Here is a 9,410-nt window from a genome sequence, read left to right as displayed (position 1 = left end):
ATGGAAATCGCTAATTCCTTTCTTTCTTCTGTCATCTTACTCAGCTGGATGACTCCACTTTACTTTCTTTCTCCCCTCTCCTCCATTTATACCACATCGTAATTTTTATATCTGGTGGTTGCATGATGCAGAATAAGCAACAAAGATAAGTTTGGCACATTTGTCTACTTTTTGGCTTTATTTTGGTGCTGTCTTTTTCTGGACTGGTACCAGGGAATTATTAGATATGCAATTATCAATGGTAATGGTAAACCAAAAACAAAACCTACTTAAAGATATATCAGCAGAGCAGCAGGGATGTATGGCTTTGGGGTCCCAGCTGACTTGTAGAGAGCAAGGGCTATATTAAATCTATGCAAGAAATTCTCACTGGGATTTTCTAACCATCCACTTGTCTGGTTTTTGAAAATATTTTTATTCAGGACCTTAGAATCCTACAAAGCAAGGAGATACCTTGGCTGGTTTGAATCAAAATAAGCTAGTTATAGTCAAGTAACTCCTTCAAATCCAGATGAGGCAGAGGCCTCTCAGTAGTTATACAGTGGCCTAAAGGAAACGAGCCAGGAGTTTCTTTGGGTAGGAGTTGACAAGGGTCCATGACAGGGAAACATTCATTACAGTCTGCAGCCTGGTTGGCAGCTGTGGCCCATGGGCTGAAGATTGAATTGCCTCTAAGGCAAGTCCTGACCAGTTTCTCATCTTAAAGAATGGCTGGACATCCCAGCAGAGTGACATGGAGTTCAGTGTGGCTGTATCTCTGTGAATAAAATACCAACATGATTTAACCTTCAGCTTGCCCTGCTCCAATCAATTCTCTTTACTACAGCTGGAGTCATGCTTTATAAACAGAAATTGGGTTGTGTCACTACCCTGATTAAAGTCCAAGCTCTTTCACATGGCCTGCAAGGCCCAGCAGGATCTGACCTGAGCTTATCTTTCCAGTTTTACATCAAATAGGCAAAGCTCCCTCCTGTAACTATGTCTTCTCAAGCATTCTTCCCTGTCTGTTATGCTTTTCCTCTCCCCTTTACCTGTTTCACTTCTATTTCAGGTCTCAGATCAACATTACTTCCACAGAGAATCTTTCTCTGACCGTCTCAGAGTTGGTCAAGTCCTCTTGTTAAAGGTATCACATCCTTGGTAGAACTCATCACAAGTTTTACTCAGTGTCTTGCCAGTCTGTGAGGTCCATGATGGCATTTTGTCTATCACTCTACCTCAGGGCTTAGCAGAGGGCTAACTAATGTTGTTTGAATGTGCATGACTGAATGATTCTATCTCTTTCAAACTCTACAGAGATGAGAACTTTAGCCTCTATAATTTCTTTTCTGTTTCCCCACCTTCATTCTCTACCTAGTGAATTCCTATTCATTTTTTAAGGTGAAGCTTAATAATCTGCTTTGAGATGCCTTTCATAGTTGCCCTCTGTACTAGTCAGGGGAGTCTCAAAAGTTTAAATCAATAAAGCCATGTTTCTAGCTCATGAAACATGTTCATCCTGCTTGTCTGGTGGCCTGCTCCTCGCTTATGGACCCAGGCTGAAAGAGTCTCCATCTCTGTGCTGTCATGATTTCCAAGGCAGTAACAAGAAAATGTGGTAAGCTGGATGCTGGCTCTTAATCTTTCCACCTAGAAGCAATACACTTCCACCCAGAGTTCATGCTCAGTCAGATAGCCATGATTAAATTCAGAGGATGGAGAAGTACAATTTTGCTGTGTGACAGATGGTGGAAAGCTGGTAATATTTTATGAACAACAGTAGTGCTAAACAACCCCTTCCAATACCTGGCTTCTCTTGTTGTTCCCAATCTCTCACTTGCAGTGGTCTATGTTTCCACTTTTTCAGAGTCATACCAAAGACCTTGTAATCAGCAATAACTAAATCATATCCAAAATCTTAATGCCAAGCACACCACTCTATGACTCCACCTCCTGGTTTTCCATCAGGATTCCTGATGCAGGTTGGGTTCTCCAGGAGGCAGCCTATGGGATGAAGACTTGTGCATAGGAAGTTGTTGATTGCCTGAGTTATTTCACTAATTTCTGGTGTTCATTCTTATTTCGTAGTTATGGAAGTCTTGCTAAATATACCACTGCAAGTGAGAGGTTGGGAACACCAAGAGAAGCCAGTATTGGAGGGGGTTGGTTAGCATTAGCATTAGTGTTGTTCATAAAATATCACCAGTTTTCCTCCTCCTGGTGCATAGCACAACTGTACTTCCCTTTGCTAACTGTGGGTCTCCTTCTAAGATCACAGTTATCTCACAGTAACTTTTATTTATAGGATGACAGATTTTTAGCACTGAAAAGAATCTGATGTTATTTTGGGGGGGTTAGAAAGAAAATTAAGCTATTTTAAAAAATAAAATAAATAAGTGATTTTTCTAGTGGCTTAAGGTAGCTGTTTTCCCTTAGTATTCTGTACACAAAGGGTATTAGGACTTAATGATTATCTTAATAAAAACACTATATTTGACTAATTATCATTTTCAAGGCGCTTTCGTGATGTAAATCAGAGTGAATAAGATAATGACTTCTGGGTTCAAGTCCTGGGTCTAGCATGTTCTGTCAGGATGATTCTGTGCCAGATATTTAAATTCTTTGAGCCCCAATTTTCTAGACTTTATAATGGGGTAGTGATTATGCTCTGATCATAGAATTGTATATGGATTAAATTAGATAATGCTTTGAAAAATACAAAGCATCAGGTTCAGAACTGAGCTTTGGGACAAATTGATGAGGATACTGGGACTCAGACTGGTGAAATGCAAGTCATAGGCTAGTGACTAGCAGAACCAGAACTAGAGCTCAGTTTTCTATCTTGGATTCCCATGCTATTGTCATACCCCTTTCTTTCCCTAACCACCAGTGTAAGCAGGAGTGAAAGGAACATAAATCTATTTTTAAGAACATAACCTCCATAAAAGACTGAACTCTGTACTTAAGGTTCTAGGTCATTTTGATCCTTATCATGAACTTTTATGAGAATGCAGGAGATGCTCTGACCTCTCTCCCAAATGGAATAATATATTTTGTTGAATCAGCATGTTATTCTATCACATGGGATAGATCCCTAGGTCAAGGGATGAAAGACATTAATTTGCATCAAACAACAGCTGCTGTCTGTATTCACAGTACAATGTGGGAAAAACTGGCTACACAATCATTTTGTGACAGATGGATTAAAGCATGTCTTAGCAAGACACGTTAGCAGAGAGGGGTTGAATTCCCTTGATCTCTCTAATAAAAGCTGTACTATGTACTGTGGACACACAAGAAATATTAATTGGTATCAACTTGGTGGGCATAGAACTCGTTGATTTTGTACATTTAAATAGAGTATCCTCCTTGGTGAGAAACTAACAGTAGTAGATTCAGTCTTCACACTTCTTGGGGTTTTAATCATTGTGTCTCACCATGCATCTTTCTAGAAAGTACTTTCAGCTCTGGATGGGATCTAATGCACCAGGTGAATTTGTGTTTAACACATCTTACTTTTTCTCTTGACTTCAATGGGCATTCACCTTTTGAAATTTCATTGCAAGATGATTACACTCTTTTTCAATTATTTGAGTAACCATGATATTGCTTCTTTTTTTCTCTTTCAGATATTGATGAGTGTGCAGCTAAGATGCATTACTGTCATGCCAATACTGTGTGTGTCAACTTGCCTGGATTATATCGCTGTGACTGTGTCCCAGGATACATTCGTGTGGATGACTTCTCTTGTACAGGTGAGCATTAAGAAGCAATATTGTTCTCTAATTCATCCCTTCTCTGCACCATATCTGTGTGGTTGCATTTAATTCCTAGTGCACAAAGTATTATTTATTCCTAAATAGTTCTTCTCTTTTATTATTTCTCTGTCACCTTTTCAGAAAAAAAGTAATAATAAAAGGAATTTTATCTGCATAATAGATTTCCACTCCTAGTATTTCTGCCTCTGTGTGTGCACTTGCATGCATGGGTGTATGACTTGAAATTGAAGTACCTGTTGCCTATAGTAACACTGAGGGACTTAGAGATATCAGTTCCAGAAATAGAAAGTATCTAACTATTTTTCTTCCATCACGATAATATGTTTTTGTATATAAGAAAATGTGCTTTGTTCCCATTGGGAAAGACAAGGTTAAAATTCAAAGGGGCAGTGGGGGTACTTGTTGGTCATGGATTGGGCATATGTGAGACAGTCAGGAATATTTTGATTAGTCTGTTTACTATCAATTTCCCAGCTCTTCTCCCTGTTTCACTGGGCTGAGCACTAAAGTTGTCACTGCCTCTGTGTGAACAGTGCTTGTTTACTGGGGCATTTGGTTTGGAGTTCCAATATATTTCCAATCACATACAGGGAGACATGAAGAATAAATTGGTTAAGGGTGATAAAAGATTTCAAGTCTTTCTTGTTTTGGATCAAATATGTTTAAATGGCCAATCTGCACCTTATCAGAAAAGGGCCCCTTGAACCCAAGATTTCAGTCATGTACCTTTCCCTGACTCTTGCATCTTTCTCTCTGTCCTAATGACATTGGCATATAAAAACTTCATTCTCCATTCAGAATGTAATGCCACTCTTTTCTTAATGTATTTTTTTCTGAATGACTAATATTTTTTTCTATTTTTACAGAAGTGCAAAAAGTTGCAAAAGTTAGGGAAACATGTTAGTATGTCCACAGTCCTTTGCCATTGATCTTTGTATATGTATAAATTACCATTCTTCAGGTACAGGACTGGAGAGCTCAGATTGATGTGGGTTTCTGAGGGCTACATAAAGCCAAATCTCATATATCTATGTTTTACATATCATAATTAAAATTCCTAGAGAAAGAAGAGGGAGAGGGAGATTGTGTAAAAATAGCATGCTTGCATCTAAATATTTTAAAGGATCAAAATTCTTTTGGACATGTAAACAAACACATTCTAAAATTCTGTGAAGCTGTAGGTGACTATGGCTATGTTCTTAATAATAAATGCACTTTTTATTTATTTTAATCCTGTACTTAGAAGAAGCCAGTGAATATCCTCCCAAAACAGTGTCGCCACATCATGCAACTCATGAACCCTAATAAAACCACTGCTGTGTGAAAGGCTTTGTTCAAATTCTATCAGAATGCCAATCTCTGTTCTTATTTCCTCAGTCTGGAAGGAATGCAGGAGCTGGAGCTTGCTGAATGCCTATTCAGGAGAGGTGCTTAGTCTGAGGTCTCTATATGAGGATACTTCAAAAAGTTCATGGAAAGATTCATATTAACTTTCAATTCTATTTTTCCATGAACTTTTTGAAGTATCCTTGTATGAAACAAGTTGGAAAATGTGTTATATTAACAATTGGCTCCAGAATTACTTTTAGAAAGAGAGCTGTGTTTGGAAAAAAGGCAAGGGTATGGGTATCAATGGGCACCCAAGCTTCCTTCCTGCCTCCCCCTGCCCCAGTAGTAAATATTTCTGCATTTTGGATAAATGAGAAAGTTTGTTTTCCCAGGGGACGGGGACACACACACACACACACACACACACACACACACACACACTTCTGTTTTGGGGTGTTTGTGTATTTGTGTGTACGTGTGAGTAAACAGGCAAGCTAGAAAGAACAAAAGAAAAAAAATAATAAAAGGGAGTTTGTTACTAGTTAGAGAACAGAAGGCTGGGTGTGGAGGACAGAGGACAGGTGAAAACCAACCTGTGGAAGGATAGTTGAAAGGCTTTCTAAGGGAAGAAATATTTAACGTGAGGTATTTCCATTGTTTTGCTATGCAGTATTCAATGCGAGTCTTCTCACGACCCTCAGATCTTCAGTAAAGTCTACCTCCACTGAATGCTGGGTGAGAACGACCTCCCTACCCCAATAGAATGCAAGTTACATGGTGGACAACAGAGATGGTACATGTGTGTATAGGATGCTGGGACCTCAGAGGCAGAGGTGACATTATAAAGTAACCATTCCTACTCCTTCCATTGCCCTGTCCCTTCATCATACACTTACTAAAATATACACTTTTTGAAGTACCCTTGTATGGCTTTATCACCACTACCTCTTCTCAAGAATTTCAGAAATCTCAATGAGGGCTTTGGGCTTCCATAGGTCATACAACAGGTAAGATCTCTTTCTTTCAAAAAACTTCCTTTGATCCCAGATTCCTTCCAATCTACTGACTCATTTGTTGGCTTCTCTTCACAGCAAGACTTCTTAATTTGTCTGTGGTGATTGTCCTCACTTACATTTACTTACCTCCCCTACCCTTCTCAACCCCCTCAGTCAGACATTCACACTCACCATCCCACAGAGACTACATTTATCAAGGTTATTCATGAACTACATTTTGCTAAATCTAGTGTTCTTATCTCAGCAGCTTTTTGCAGCTGACCACATCTTCCTCTTCGAAACATATTCTTTTCTTGGCTATTATGACACTGTACTTTCTAGTTTTCTTTCTATCTCACTGGCCACTCCTGCCCACTGTCCCTGGCTGTCTGTCCTTCCTCTGCTGACATTTGAAAGCTTAGAGTGCTCTAGGGCTCTGTCCTGGATCCCCTTGTCCTGTTCACCTATATATTATTTTTAGATGCTGTTACCAATCTTAGGACTAAAACAGAATCTCTATGTCAATAATGCCCAAATTGCTTCTCCAGATCCAATCTTTCTCTTGAGCTTCTGTATCATATATTCAACTTGACATCTACACATAGATATTTAATAGACATTTTATACTCAACTTGTTTAAAATAGAACTCTTGATTTCCTTCTACTTCTGCAAACCTTCTCTTCTTCAAATTTTCCCTATCTCAGCAAATGAAAGCATTGTCTTCCCAGTTTTTGGAGTAAAAAATCTAGGGATTATTCCTTTCCCCAGGGATGATTCTTTTCCCTCTGTAGAAGTTATGCTTGATTACCCCTCCACTTTCAGTCCATTTACCAGTCTTGTTGACTCTACCTGCACACCCTGTCCTAAGTCTGTCCACTTCTGTATGCATCTTCTGCTACCATCTTAGTAGACTTCTGTCCTGGCCACCACACTGGACTTTCTGTTCCAGTCTTGCTCTACTACAACTCATTCTCTACATAGCATCCAAAGCAAATTTTTAAGACAGAAATCTTATTTTGGCATATAACCTTATGTGATCTTCCCCCTTTCCTCTCTAACTTTATCTTGTACTATTCCCTCCTCGTCCATTGCAAGGTAGCCAACCTGACCTTTGTCTTTTTCTTCATTTAACAAGCTTGTTTGTGCATTAAGACCCCTGCATGAGCTATTGCCCCTTCTTGGAAGTCTTTTCCTCTTGATATCTGCATAGCAGGCTCTTTCTTGTCATTTAGATCTCAGCCTAAGAATGATCAACTCAGAGAGGCTTTCCCTAATCAATAAAAACAGCCACTCATTTTTTTCTGTCATACCACCATTTTAATTCTCTGAATTTTACTTATCACTATCTGGAATTTTTCTTACTTATAAGTGATTTTTTTGATTTGTCTATTTCCACTAGAATGTAAACTCTGAGAGCAGGGACCTTTTCCCTTTTGTTCCCTACTATATCTTGACTACTTAGAACATTGCCTGGCACAGAGCACTGCTCAATAAATATTTGTTGAATAAAAGAATAAATAGAAATACTTGACCTTGAGTAATTCTTTACTTTTCAAAGCCTCATTTATAAAATATTGCTCATATCTGTCATACCTACAGGTTATTTTGCATATCAACTAATATATGTGAAAATATTTAGTATGGCACTTGGTCAGAAAAGTAAGTTCTGCAATAACAAAGAACCCAAATTATAAGTGACTTAAAATAACAGTTTTGTTTCTTGCTTATGCTGTAATTCTATCACTGATCAACAGGAGTGCTCTGCTTATCGTAATTAGTTTGGGATATAAGCTGTTCACTATGATGAACACTGCCAGTCACCAAGATGGGGAAAAGAGAGCCTGGAGGGTCCTCCATCAGCCATTAAATGTTCTGACCAGAAGGTGACACATGTCACTTCCACTCACAACTCACTGACTAGAACTAGGCCCTTATCCCAACTAACCACAAAAGGACGAGACAATGTAGCCCCACAATGTGCCTGGAAGGACAGGGAACCAGAAATATCTGGCGAGTGATGCTAATGAATACTGTAGTGACTGATACTTAATGGATTCGCAAAAAATATGGTTGCATTTGATATGAGGAAATAGTCTTTTTTTTCAACAGCAGTTTACAATGTGATAGGGAACGTAGTCTCAAGAAATAATTAAAATATTAAGCACATTGTGTTAAGTGGTACGACAGAAGTACAAACAAAATGTAGTAAGAATAAGCCCTTGATTGTTAAGATGAAGTGTTTGGAATGTTTTTTTTTACGAGTCAGGGGACCTGTTGGATTTACTGAGGCTTGTTACCATGCAGTGACCAGACTGGGTTAAGATTTTACAGTAGGGAATATGGATGGGAGAAAGGAGAGCTGAGAAAGAAGCACTTTCCCAAGTGGGCATTTCTTCTTTAGACCAGATTCAAGGACCTCTATTAGACACTTAGGAAGCTTGAGTCTCTGAAACTTTGACATATATTTTGGTGTCCTGAAAATAAGCCTGTTAGACTAAATGTGCTCTTTATTCTCCAGGATCGATCACGTCACCACCTCTAATCTCTGCCATTTCTTTATTGGTAAAGAAGTCTTCTTCCCCCAACTGATTATTTGCCTACATAATAAAAAAGACATGTAATAGATATCTGCCACGATGAAGTGTAAAAGTGTCTCTTTAGGTGTATTATTTTCAGATGACAATTTACTGGGAGAAACTGACAGGCCTAAGGGCATCATGAGATCATGATATGGCATAACCATTATTGCCATTTCTTATTTCTAGAAATCATTTTAGTTTCTGTCCCAAATTAATTAGTGCCTACTGCCACTGTTTAGCTGGTTTTCCAAATATGCCAAAGTTATATATATATATATATATATATATATATATATATATATTCTTTCTTTTGCTTTTGTATATTATTTAGCTTTGACATTAGCTCTTCAGAAATCAGTAGTCATGCTGAAAAATTTCCATTTAACCAAAAATTAGTGAGCCTAGAGTTAAAGAAGATATATCAGATTTGGTGATTAATTTGTTGGATGAGAGATTCATTCACTCACTCATTGATTCATTCATTACTTCATTTATATATCCAATATACAATTAGTGTCTGCCATAAGTGTTAGGAAATATAGCCACCAAGATTAGTGAAAAATGACCTCTGTGTCCAAGGAGTGTACAGTTAATGAAGCAACATTTTCAAATGAGAAAGCTCAAATGTTCATTTGCCATCAGAAATATCCTGCTTGCCGGGAAGTCCTTGAAATGACTGACAAAGACTTTTGAGCAACAATTCTAAGGAAATTAAATGAGATACAAGAAAACTCACTTAAACAACACA

General features: G+C 38.2%; 1 pseudogene; it reads left to right on the top strand.

Annotated features, from left to right (window-relative positions):
* Nucleotides 1-596: 596 nt before the first annotated feature.
* Nucleotides 597-9,410, top strand: part of LOC103595520 — a 125,285-nt pseudogene continuing 116,471 nt past the window's right edge.

This window comes from Galeopterus variegatus, unplaced genomic scaffold (genome assembly GCF_000696425.1).
Source record: "Galeopterus variegatus unplaced genomic scaffold, G_variegatus-3.0.2 Scaffold1787, whole genome shotgun sequence".
Lineage (NCBI taxonomy): Eukaryota > Metazoa > Chordata > Mammalia > Dermoptera > Cynocephalidae > Galeopterus > Galeopterus variegatus.
This window is presented reverse-complemented; position numbering and strand designations above follow the sequence as displayed.